This window comes from Anas acuta, chromosome 3 (assembly GCF_963932015.1).
Source record: "Anas acuta chromosome 3, bAnaAcu1.1, whole genome shotgun sequence".
NCBI lineage: Eukaryota > Metazoa > Chordata > Aves > Anseriformes > Anatidae > Anas > Anas acuta.
The window spans coordinates 22,615,849-22,629,315 of record NC_088981.1 but is presented as its reverse complement, the minus strand read 5'-3'; the positions used below and the strand labels follow the sequence as shown (position 1 = coordinate 22,629,315).

The following is a 13,467-nucleotide window of genomic DNA, read 5'->3' as shown; positions in this document are numbered from 1 at the left end:
TCAGCCTACCTCTGTAATAGCTACTTGAGAAACATTTCCTCAAAATGTTTTATTCATTTGTTTATTTATTATTATTTTTATTATTATTTTTTCCCTTCGGCCAACAGTGCCTCTGTGTTGAAACAAATCTGTAAATCCATTCCACTACTTTAAAAGAGGAGTGGCTAGCAGGTTGAGGGAGGTGATTGTCCACCTTTGCTCTGCCCTTGTGAGGTCCCACTGGAGTACTGCATCCAAGTCTGGGGTCCCCAGTAAAAGAAGGATGTGGAACTGTTAGAGCAGGTCCTGGGGAGGGCCATGAAGATGATTGGAGGGCTGGAGCACCTCTCCTGTGAAGAAAAGCTGAGAGAGCTGGCGCTGTTCAGTCTTGAGAAGAGGAGACTCCAGTAAGACCTAATCACAGCTTTTTACTACTTAAAAGGAGTACTCAGCTCTGGTGAGGCCTCGTCTCAAGCATTGTGTCCAGTTTTGGGACCTTGACTACAAGAAGGACACTGAGGTGCTAGAACATGTCCAAAGAAAAACAATGAAGCTGGTGAAGGGTCTAGAGAACAAGTGTTACGAGGAGTGGCAGAGGGAACTGGGGTTGTTTAGCCTGGATGAAAGGAGGCTCAGGGGAGACCTTAGCACTCTTACAACTACCTCAAAGTAGGTTGTAGCAAGGTGGAATTCACAGAATCACAGAATCACAGAATTTCTAGGTTGGAAGAGACCTCAAGATCGTCGAGTCCAACCTCTGACCTAACACTAACAGTCCTCCACTAAACCATATCCCTAAGCTCTACATCTAAACGTCTTTTAAAGATCTCCAGGGATGGTGACTCCACCACTTCCCTGGGCAGCCCGTTCCAATGTCTAACAACCCTTTCGGTAAAGAAGTTCTTCCTAAGATCCAACCTAAAACTCCCCTGGCGCAACTTTAGCCCATTCCCCCTCGTCCTGTCATCAGGCACGTGGGAGAACAGGCCAACCCCCACCTCACTACAGCCTCCTTTAAGGTATCTGTAAAGAGCAATAAGGTTGCTCCTGAGCCTCCTCTTCTCCAGGCTGAACAAGCCCAGCTCCCTCAGCCGCTCCTCGTAGGACTTGTTCTCCAGGCCCCTCACCAGCTTCATCGCCCTTCTCTGGACTCACTCAAGCACCTCGATGTCCTTCTTGTAGAGAGGGGCCCAAAACTGAACACAGTACTCGAGGTGCGGCCTCACCAGAGCCGAGTACAGGGGGACGATCACCTCCCTAGCCCTGCTGGCCATACTGCTTCTTATGCAAGCCAGGATGCTGTTGGCCTTCTTGGCCACCTGAGCACACTGCTGGCTCATATTCAGCCGACTGTCAACCAATACTCCGAGGCCCTTCTCCACCTGGCAGCTTTCCAACCATTCCCCTCACAGTCTGTAGCTCTGCTTGGGGTTATTGCACCCCAGGTGCAGGACCCGGCACTTGGCCTTGTTGAACTTCATACAGTTGCCCTCAGCCCATCGGTGCAGCCTATCCAGATCCTCCTGCAGAGCCTTCCTACCCTCATGCAGATCGACACATGCACCTAACTTGGTGTCATCTGTGAACTTACTGAGGGTGCACTCAATGCCCTCGTCCAGATCATCGATGAAGATATTAAAGAGGACCAGCCCCAGCACCAAGCCCTGGGGAACGCCACTAGTGACTGGCCTCCAGCTGGATTTGACTCCATTCACCACGACTCTTTGGGCCCGGCTATCCAGCCAGTTTCTAACCCAACGAAGCGTGCGCCAGTCCAAGCCAAGAGCAGCCAGTTTCTTGAGGAGAATGCTGTGGGAAACGGTGTCAAAAGCCTTGCTGAAATCAAGGTAGACCACATCCACAGCCTTTCCCTCGTCCACCCAGCACGTCACTTTGTCATAGAAGGAGATCAGGTTCATCAAGCAGGACCTGCCTTTCATAAACCCATGCTGACTGGGCCTGATCGCCTGCTTGCCCTGCAAGTGCCACGTGATGACTCTCAAGATGATCTGCTCCATGAGCTTCCCTGGCACTGAGGTCAAACTGACAGGCCTATAGTTCCCCAGGTCTGCCCTTTGGCCCTTCTTGTAGATGGGCCAGTTCCTGGGTCCCCAGTTCCTGGGTCCCCAGTTCCTGGGTCCCCTCCTCTGTGCAAGGTGTCCAGGCACTTTAGGGAAGCAACAAGATACTGTTACCCCAGGGGCATGCAAGAAGAGGATACTGGACGTGGGATTGGGAATGCTACCTTCTCTGAGGAGCCCTCAGACAATCCTATGGAAGAGCTCAGAAGTTTTTCCCTGTCTTCAACAGTGGCAGTGGTGTGAAATGTGTTCATCTGATCTGTGGCAGTATGGAACAATGCTAGGGCTGCATGGTATGATGAATGTGACCTTCTGTCCTACAGACTCGTCTATAAGCACAAGTCTAAGAAAAACAGAGTGGTTAATGTACATGTATGTAGTTCTTGTACCTTGCAAAGGAATGTTTTAGCAATTCGTGTCAATAGAGAGCTTGAAGGGAAATGTATTTGTAGGCTTTTCCTTGAAGTCTCTGATATCTGGGGGGATTTTTGTGGAAAAGGTGGTAATGTCCGTGCAGAAGATGGAAGGCTGAGTGCTTCAGCTGTTTTCCTGAAGTTCCGTGGATTTTCGATTTGAATGGTGCTCATTAATAATCTGAAATAGTAAAGTTTGTATGTGGGAAGAAGCGTTTAATCCCAGAGAATTGGGACATCTGGGAAGAAGATTAGGAAAAGATAGTAAAAACCCATAGTAAAAAGGCTTGCATGGAATCTGAAACAAAGGACAGTAACTAGTAAGGAATAGTAATAAATAAATAAAAGGGAATGGGAAATCAAGGAAATGAGTAATATCCAAAACAAAGATGTTTTAAAGAAAGCCTCCTTGGGTGCACGTTGGTACATTGGAAGGATATTGTTAGAACTGGGGGCACAGAAAGCAAGAGGACTTTCCCTAAGTATTGCAATCAATGGTGGCCAATGTATAAACTAAATGGCCACTTTATGGATCAATCGACTATAACACTATCTTGCAATTAATGTTGTTTTTGAGGAGAAGGAAAATAGGATGAAATGTATTATACTGATATGTTGTTCCAGCATCTTAGAGGGAAAAGGAGTGGAATTAAGTTGGCCCCTGCCTGAGCCTTTGGTGTTGGCATGAGAAAAGTACAGGCTGGAGAAAGATAAAGGAAGGGTTTAAAGAGTTGTTGAAGGTGTTAAAGGTGTGGCAAGTAGTATTTGACAGAGCTGTTTGAAGTTGAATGAACAGGGAAAGAGGATGTAGGAGTGTTAATAGTTCTGCCTCCACAGGAGGCTGTGATCTCAAAATCACCGGTGTGAGCCCTTTGGGGCAGAGGGACCATGATGGGTGTGAGAGAGTTGTCATGGACACAGAAAAGCAACGAACTCTTAAAACAACCTGAGTTTATGAGCGAGCTCAGATAGCCAATGGGACCGCTCAGAGAACTGTTGACAATTCCATTCCCCTGACCGACCCCACACTGAGACTATAGCCACCCCAGAAATAATGAACGGTAAGTACCAAAATCTGGTTAAATTGGGAATTGAGAATCTGTTCCAACAAGATCCAAAAGAAACCCCTATGGAATTTTTGGACCGACTCTGAAATGCAATGGAAAACAAAACAAAGCAAACAAAATGGAGAAAATAGGGGCTAAGTTAGAACAGGGAAAATGGACACTGCCAGACAGGTAAGAGATATTGCCAAAAGCTTATGCAAAGCAAATATTGGGACGTTTACATGCACAAACACATTGGGGTACAAAGGCATTAAGTGATCATTTACTTAAACAATTTGGTTGCATTGGGATTTTGAAATAGCAAAGCAAATTGTACAAAGTTGCTTAACTTGTCAGAAGATAAATAAGGAAGTGTTTCGACAAGCAGCCACGGGAGGGAGAAAAAACAGCTTATAGGCCTTTTGAGAAAGTACAAGTTGATTTAACTGAATTGCCTAAGGTAGGGAGGATAAAATATCTGTTGGTAATAGTAGATCATTTAACACAATGGGTAGAAGCTTATCCCGTAGCACGAGCTACGGCACAAATGGTGGTAAAAATTCTATTAGGACACCTGATACCTAGATATGGGATAATCCAGTACATTGATTCTGATCAGGGCACACACCTTACTACTAAAATAATAAAATTATTATGTCAATCATTAGGTATTCAGTGGGAATACTATACTCCGTAGCACCCACAAAGTTCAGGGAAAGTAGAAAGACTGAATCAAACAATAAAACAACAATTGGCTAAACTAACGATCGAGACACAAATGCCCTGGATGAGATGCTTACCATTGGCACTTTTAAACATAAGAACTAAACCACACAGTGAGACTGAATTATCACCGTATGAAATGTTATATGGTATGCCTTATTCTCAAGGGATGACTCTAGGGAACAATGTAGCTGAGGATCGTAGCATCCAGAAATGTATAATTACTATTGGAAGGAGACTACAAGAGCTAAGAGAAATTGGAATGATGGCTCAAACACCACCTTGAGGATTTGCCATTTGTAAAATACAACCAGGAGACAAGGTCTTAATAAACACCTGGAGGGAAGAATCATTGAACCCCCGACGGGAGGGATCATACCTTGTTTTCCTTACTACCTCACAGCAGAAAGGGGTTGGACCCACGCATCCAGAATAAAAGGACCAGTAACTACTGAAACTTGGAGGGTTGCGTCCACTCCTGGGGCACTGGAACTCAAGCTACAGAAGAACTAATATTCTGGCAATGAGACTCTGCATGAATTAAGGATGCCAAATAAAGGGGGCAAGCGTAAAGGGAGAAAAGGGAGAAAGCAAGACCGGGGCAGGACCCTCCACTGTTAAATACCTACCTGGAGGTATTTAAAAGATATTTAGATGTGCTGCTTGGCTTTAGTATTAGGCTTGGCAGTGCTAGGTTAACAGTTAGATTTGATCTCAGAGGTCTTTCCAACCTAAATGATTTTATGATTCTAAATGAGTTAGAAGCACTTTTCTATGATGAAGGAAAAGACAAGCCCAGGAATCCCATGTACCAAAAAAAAAAAAAAAGCTAAACTGAGAATTCAGTTGTTGTTTGGTGGGAGCTGAAGAATGTGTGTACCAGCACTTCCTACTCCCAGCAGTTGTCTAGCCAGGATGACAAGGCTAAGCCTGAGGTAGAGGAGCATTTGCCTTCTCTGAAGTGTGTATAGACCGTCACTCAGCAACAGATACAATATACAGGATTTTCTCACCAAATATACAGTGTTCTCTAAGATACTGTGTCCTGCATTCAGTTAAGAAGAAAAGACAATTTCTATGTGCTCTGCAAGGTGCTGAAGTATGTTATTATGAAATAAATATGATCAGTTGTAAGCTAGTGTTGAAACTAGTGGTACCAATGGAGGCAAGTAGATGCCATCACAGACTACTTGTGAAACACCATATTACAACAATCCTTTTGGTCATTCTTTGGATCAATGCTAAGACAGATTTTCTCTCTTCAGATTGTTAGCTGCATTCAATGAGGGGCTTCAAGGGAAACACAACGGTAACTAATATGTCTTCTTGCAGATACTTTTCTTTGAAGAAGAAAAGGGATAAGCAAAGCTCAGGACACACAGTCACTCTGAAGGAGTTGCAGGAATCATCAGATTCCTCGTGACGTGTATCTTCCCAACAGTTACATTTTTACTTTAGGAAAATGAAACATCTGATTAGCACTACTTTATCGCTTGTAGTATAAGAGATCTCCCCTCTCAACCGCTGTTTACTTTATAGTTCCTTCCAGTAAAATTTGCATCTGTTTAAGATAACCGAGCCTAATGATTTAATTGGCACCTGCCATTAGATGTTCTCAAAAAGTTTGATCTGAATTCAAGGTTGATAGTAGCAAGACTGAATTATAGAATTGAGTCTCTAGTTGATGGGAATATGTTTCATTGTCTCCCCTGAAGGAATTTGGTTGTGATTAATGTGGTCATGGATGTATAACAGCTGACAAAGAACAAAGATGGCTTACAGGAGGGAAAATGGTTATTTGCCATCAGAATTAAATTGCTATCTTTATTGCCTAGACCAAGTATGAAAAATCACTGTGTTACACAGACATAATAGAGAGATACGTGGCCTACAGCAAGGAAATGCTGGCAAAAGGAAGTGTTTGCTTTTGGGTTTCTTTTTAATAAGACTGACTTTCTCCAGGCAAGGTTACTGCACACTTTACTCATTCCATCTCTGTGTTTTGTATTAGTTAAGAGGCACATCCACAGAGGCATTGAAGCCCAGACTGTAGTAGAGGCTACTTTTACATTGAGGTTGGGGAAACATTTTCAAGATAATATGCTTTTATCAAAGCCCCTGAAGTTACACAATGCTGTTAGTAAATCAAGAATTTCTCAACTCTTATATCACCTTGATTTTGAGTACATGGGAGGCCTGGGCTGTCCAAAGTAGAAACTGCAACAGTACTAGGAGCTGTTCTAACTTGTGTTCTAGCTCACATAATCCCACAGCTTCCTGTGTCAGGAAAAGAGATGAAAGAGAGGTATTGTAACCCTCAGCTCTCATTTCTACTCTCTAGTTGCTAACATATGTTTGGGACATCCCCCAAATGGCTCTATTTCACAGTACATTGAGGTACTACATGACCGAGTCTGATGCTTTGTGTCCTGTCAGAGGGGTGAACAAAGACAATGCATTTGTCAAGGAACCAATTTAAAATGTATGGTTTTACTCAGCCTTTCCACAGAGGGAGAGTAGCTTTGGCTATAGCATTACAGAGGCACTTTCTCATTGTTCTCTTCTGTAGACCATATAGGTTTCATATTTTTTAAATTTTTATAATTTTTATTTTATTTTATATTTATTTACTTTTTCCAAATAGGATTTTTTCTATATCAGCCTGTGCTGAGACAGACATAATGCCTCTCAGGGGGACTCCAAATACTGCCCATTCATTAATGCATCTGTTTCTTAACAGCAAAACAGGATTTCTTTCTCCACCATCTACCATACTATCAGTGCAACAGCTCTCACTAACTCTGGGCACTCCTTGTGAAGACCTGTTGTCCTGAAGAGAATTGTGGCATGTCTCAGAGGCTTGTGTCTTGGACTGTCTTAACAATCTGCCTCTAGGCAAAACAACACATGGGTGGAAGAGGGTGCCTATTTTAAAGACACTGTACAAAATGCTGCATGCAACCTCTTGGGTTTCATGAGCTTGTCTTAAAACTAGGTCTGTATCTGGATCTTACTGAAGTAAAGAGAGGCAGCTGATGCCAGATGAAGGTAGAGTTGTTCTCCTAAAACTTGGTGGAATTTATTTTGGGAGTATTGTTCAGAGGATACATCATGGCTGCTCAGAAGTGGTTAGTGTCACAAATAAATGACAGTTAAACTGAGAAGAAGAAAAATGAGAAAAGAAAGTGTAAAGAATAATAATCAGAAGGTGAAAATCCCTAAGGAAAATACACATTATAGTGTATGTGAAGTATAGCACAATGTTTAGGGTCAGAGTAATTCTGTTTTCAGGCCACATCATTGTTAGTAGTAAGAATAAAATGAAGAGATAATGCAAATAGTCTCGGCAGTCTATTTTCATTTCAGTCTTGGTATAAACGCTTGTAATATCACTGTTATCTGAGTACCTCCTGTTTAGATCAGACCCACTTCTACCTCATTGTTTCTGTCCTTTTGCCATTTCCACAACACAAGCCTAGTGAGACCTTGAGAAAATCTCCCCCTGCATCTCTGTCCCCTTTCTGTAAAATGTAGGCAATAATACAATAAGCCTGCAAGGAGAAAAAAATGCATTGGAGAACATTATGATAGTGAGAGCTGTGAATGTATCTTATGTAAATATCTTCTCTGGTGAATTCAGGTTTAAAATGGCTACAAAATTAGGTTGATCTAAAATTCCTGATCCAATTGCTTCTGGCTTTTTAGGGTGTTTGAAAATCAGATTCCAATGAAGGACACTGCAGGAATATGCAATGCAATGTGTTTGAGGGCTCACACATGCTGGTTCACATCAGTGCCCTTTAGTATGTAGGTCTGGCTGCTGGTCAAAGACTCCCTTCATCCAAGCTCAAATTAAGTTCATGTTGTTCAGAGAAGCCTGCTCTGCATGCATCTGGTGCTTCTCCTCTATTGTTTAGACTAATGAGGGCAGAGTCCGCATGTCTTGTTAAATGTTTGCTGTAGTGTTCATAGTCACATTCTTGGAAAAGCTTGACAAAGAGCTCCCCAAATTAGAGCCAAGCAAACAAGCATTTCCATAACAATTTTAGATGTGACAGGTGCCCTGAATTTATTACTATATTTGATAAGAAAATGGAAGGCTACATTCACAGAAGTGCTAAATACTACTGCCTGGCAGGGAAAAGGTCACATTCCTCTTTCCTGAAATGATGCAGTCCCTATCGATTACAGAGAGAGCTGCAATAGGAAGATTTCATTCAGTTTGCACAGAATGACTAAACTAAATACCTTGTTGTTTACAGAAATGCTATTTTAAGTGGGATCTTAAATATATACATATATTTCTTGGGAGCTGCATTATGTTCTTTCCCCTTGATGGGAAGGTAATGCTCCAGACTTAAAGTGAACCACTACCAGTATGCACTTAATTGTTCCTTGTCCCAGACACCAGCAATAACAGAAAACACCCAGTAAATATCACTGCTTTCTTTCCTCTGGGAATATACAGTCAAATCTAGACATGGTAAGGGGAAAAAAAAAGCATGTAACAGGAGTAGGGTTATGATGATGCTTGGAGCTGGGAACCTCAAATCTCCAGGCTTGTGCTTTCGCACAGTCCTCAGGCTAGTACTGGATGAATACAAAAAGCATGTGTTCTGATTTTCTGTTATTTTTTTTACCCTTTATGTGCCTTGTATGAATGAAATGAGTGTCCACAGCAGTGGAGAACCAGGCCCTAACAGAGACCACCAGTGGAGAGAGACTTTGAAAACAAGAAGCAAGAGATTTTCTAGCATGAAGGTGAGGAATTGTTTTGTGAATAAGGCTTTCCCTTGTGAAAGAAAAAATTAATTTTGCCTATGGCAAACAATCATAAGGCTTTATCTGGTAGATCATTAGGAGATGGGTACCCAAAATTAAATGAGAGGTATGTGAGAATTTGATTGAATAAGATGGGGTAACCAGTGATGGGTAGAACAGCTGCAGTGGGAGAAGACCTTCACAGCAGCATTTTGCAAAATGCGTGTGAAGACAAGGCGAAAAGGGAGACAGGGTTGTGTTTCTCTTTCTGTTAGATCTAAGGTTTTGTTTTGGTTTGGTTTTGTCTTCACATCAGGGGGTCTGCTGAAACCTCTGTGTCTGAACATGAAGAGATTTTCATTGAAATGCTGTATACCCTTGAAGGAAAACGAAAACATAACCTTATATTTACTGATCTGGTAAAAAGCATAGGAAAAACAGATTTTGAGAAGGGCCATGGCAACCAGACAAGATACAATGAATTTCCAAATCCCAGTAGCCCAATGGGTAATAATGCTGGAGGTGTGTTCATGCAGTAATTTGTATTCAAAGTCTGAATATTTTACATAGGTTGTTTCTTACACCTGGAATTCAGAACAGGCTCACTATAAATATGCGGCTGGAAGTTAATAAAAAGATGTGATCTCTTATCCCTTTATTATGTGACATTAGTCAATTCAAGGTTTAATATTCTCCAAATTATAAGGAGCAACCTACAAGAGGAAGTGAAAATTTCAAAGGTGGGTAAAGAAGGATTATTCACTCTTTCTTATAACACAGAAATTAGCGTGTGAGACATTAAATTATTAATCAAAATAATTGAAGGAAGAACATCTGCACACAATACATAATTAAGTTTTGCACCTCCTTTCCACAGGATGTTTTGGATATAGCAAAAATGGGCTGAAGAAGCAATTAGACAGAGTCAGGGAAGAAAGGTCTCTCATGAGCTGTTAAGCTCTGGGAAGCAGAAAAAACATCCAGAAATCCCTAAACCAGTGACTGTCGGTTGAGAGAGGATAGAGCAGGGGAAGGAGCATGCTGTGCTTATCCTGTTCCTTATGCTCTTTTCCTGCACATCTTTTACTGCTCAGATTCAGAGACAGGATGCTGAGCTAAATGAACCTTTGGTATGACCCTGTGTGGCTATCCTCATGAATTATACAAATCACAATTCCATACATGCTTTGGATACAATTCACATTCATGCAGAGCACTGGCTTCTGGCCTTGCAAATTTTACTGAATATTTACAGTGAGAATTTAAGTAGAAACTAAGTGGCTGAGCTGATGTGTTCACATGATCCCCTTTCACTCCACCTGGAATTACATACTGCCTCTTCTGTGACTGTTTTTTGGCTTCGGTGTAATTTGATACACAATTAGTCAAACATCCTCTCCTGCGATATCTGTCCTGTTGTGTTCAATTAGCACTGAATAAGGGAATACATTCTGAGGCTTGAATCTCGAGGATTCCTGTCAATTTGCATTGACATCATACTTACAAGAAAGGAGCAGACAGCTCCAGCTGGAATTGAGTGTTAGCAGCTACAGAGGCAGCCACGCACCAGCCCACAGATGGTCCATTTCTTGCTCACATTCTTGGCTATGCCTGCCTAGAGTGTCCTTTTGTTTTCACATAAGTCTTAGGTAAATTATTAAACGTATTTTAATGTCCAGAAACACAGTTCTTAATGTTTCAGATGAGGGCTAAGACCACAAACAAAGTTCTTAGATATATTTTAATCTGCAACCCATGGGAAGGAAAAGCAGCAGATTCTTAGTTATATACAGGACATTTTATTCTTGTTAGAGAACAGGGGGCCAGCTGGTGGGAGGCTGAACTGATACTGTTTCCGGAATGGCTGGATTGCCTGAGAACAAACCGTGCTTGAAGAAGGGACAACTTGAATTTGCAGTTTGCTTCTAATTGCGATTCTCCAAAAAATCCTGCTTCCTGGTAACAAGTTTTTCTCCACATTAAATGAGTAGCTGGGTAATTTATAAGCTCTTGCAGAAATTATTTCCTGAAAAAATACAAAAACCCTCCAAAACCCACCTTAAACAGAACAATGTTTTCTGGGGGAGCACAAGAAGAGGTCATTGTTTTGGTGCTCAGAGCTGATGTGTTGGGAATGCTATCAAATGCTGTCTTTTCTCAGCTTTGTAAAGCCACTTAGCTGAGTTCTGGAAGTAATTGGCTCTTAGTACTCTGGCTAATCAGTTCCCTTCTTGGTTTACCCTGAGCTAATTAACTCTCATCTCTTCAAATTATTCCCAGTGCAGCTCATCACCTAATGACCTCCCATCTCTGTGCAGCAGCTGCTGTCCATTGCTGATAAGGTGGGACATTGTCTATCACAAGATGTTTTCCAAGACAGAACTAGATCAAAGCACTGAATTGTGCCAAAATATTGCACCTAATAACAGCTTTTTCTGTAGCTGCATTTTTTTTCCTCTCTAGGGGAAACAGTTTACAATTCTGGATGCTCTTTTTCTATTATAGAGGCTGCAACATGTTACCAGGAAACAAGACTCCATGCACATGGGACAGCTCAGCTTGATCAAGTGTCTTTGGCCTTCAGTGGCTGATGATCAGTGTGTGGTAGAAGACTACAACACTACAAAGGGTGCAGAATGCAACATCATTTTCAAAGCATGAACAGCATACCTGGGTTAAATATCATTGTGATCCTCTGTACCTCTTAAGCAATGGTAGGCAAGCAAGCACCAGTTATTTAATGCTAAAAGATACAATGAAGTGCAGTGTTCTTTGGAAAAGAGAGACCCAAAGCCATCCAATGAGTTTGGGTGAGCATGCTTATGAACACCACCCCAGGGGTTATGTATCTCCACTGTCAATTGCGAATGGGTCACCATCAGTTTCCTAAAATATTCAAGAGTTACAAAGAAGCTAAAGAGGTTCGTTGTCCAGGAAGTTTTTGCTTGTCTTGCTCTCTCTGATCCTAAAACAGAAACGGTAATGTGCCTGTTATGTTACTTGTACCTCAGCTCCAAGCCTGAGGCTCAGTGTCAGTTAAGTGAAGAAGCAAGGAAATACTGTCTGAAGTTGCTTCCTTGTGAAAGGGTGCTCAAATGATGTCCATTCAGGAGACTCAGTTTCTCTCTCCACCCAGCTGGCTGTGAGAATCCCTTGTTACCTTTTCATGTTACCTTTGGTTACCTTTGCCCAGCATTAAAGTCTTCAACATTAGAGTCTCCAGCACTGGATATCAGCTTCTGCTAAATCCCTGACACCAAATACAAACTTTCAGAAAAGGCCCTTCCTCTGCAAACAATCCCAAAACTAAGATCTGAATGGACTGCTGCAATAAGAAGTGTTTAAAATTTGTCCCTGTATCTGAGTATTGCAGTGTGGCCTGCAAAACTGTCCAGTATTTACTTTCTAGATGGCAAGCTGAGGAGACATGCTTCAAAAGGTACAGTGAAATTTTAATTCATGGTCATTGACCTTTAGGAGCTAGGTGTAGCAATCTATTTACTGTGCCAAACATCACGAATACCTTAAGAAACTGCAGGCACTAGCTGGAGTGTTTGAAAACACTTTTTTTTTTTTTTTGTGAGAGAGAGAGGGATGGACATTTTTCTAATTAGATTTCATCTATCTACTTTGAATTTGAAGTGCTGTTTATCTGCTTTTCTCTCAAGTATCTTAGTTCCTGAACCTTCTTGCAGGCCACTTCAAGATGCTTAGATGGTTTCCCAGTATAGATTGATCAGTCTCCAAATCTGTCTTCCAGACTTATTTGTCCCAGGACATACATAGGAAGTTAATCAACTAATTTAGGTGAAACTAATTAAGGAATATGAGTTGATAGTTAAATGGAAATAAGTTTTTAATCTTGTATTTATATTTTCTTGCTTACATCCTTCCATTTTATGTAATCTAGAGTTTTAGTCATGAAAATTATCTTTCTGCATGGAGCTTCATGAAACCAATTAGGTTTTAATTATGAACTTGTGAATACTCTGCTGTTTCCATGTCTGTGTATCTTGGCTATGACATGAAGATGTTTATATTATGTTGTCACTTTCTCTTGTCATTACAAGCTTCCTACATCTTCAAATGAAGAATTGTTCTAGGCTACTTTTTGAGTCAGACTCCCAGTGAAACCTCAGACACCCAGGACACTACTGGTAGTTTCTGTGATAAATAAAACTGTTGTCTCAGGCTTCTTATTCAGAGGGAGTAAGCATTTTCTTCATGTTTGATATGGCCAGGGTATGTCCACATAGAATTATAGAATCATTTAGTTTGGAAAAGACCTCCAACATCATCAAATACAACCATTATATATTCTGGTGGAGGTGAACATGAGGTAACTTGTCCAGTGTACAGAGTTGTCTGAAATTCTGGGTTAATGAAACAGGCCTGAATTATTAATTTCTGCTCAGAGATAACACTATGGCTCTACACTTCCTGATCAGCTTGGAGCATGGCTAG

The 13,467-nt window shown here is 41.5% G+C and overlaps 1 long non-coding RNA gene across 1 annotated transcript; it reads left to right on the top strand.

Annotated features, from left to right (window-relative positions):
* The first annotated feature begins 11,251 nt into the window (after window positions 1–11,251).
* Window positions 11,252–11,952, top strand: LOC137852972 (uncharacterized). Its single transcript, XR_011094112.1, has 2 exons — window positions 11,252–11,345; window positions 11,509–11,952. It is a non-coding gene; the product is annotated as an uncharacterized lncRNA (long non-coding RNA).
* Window positions 11,953–13,467: the final 1,515 nt, after the last annotated feature.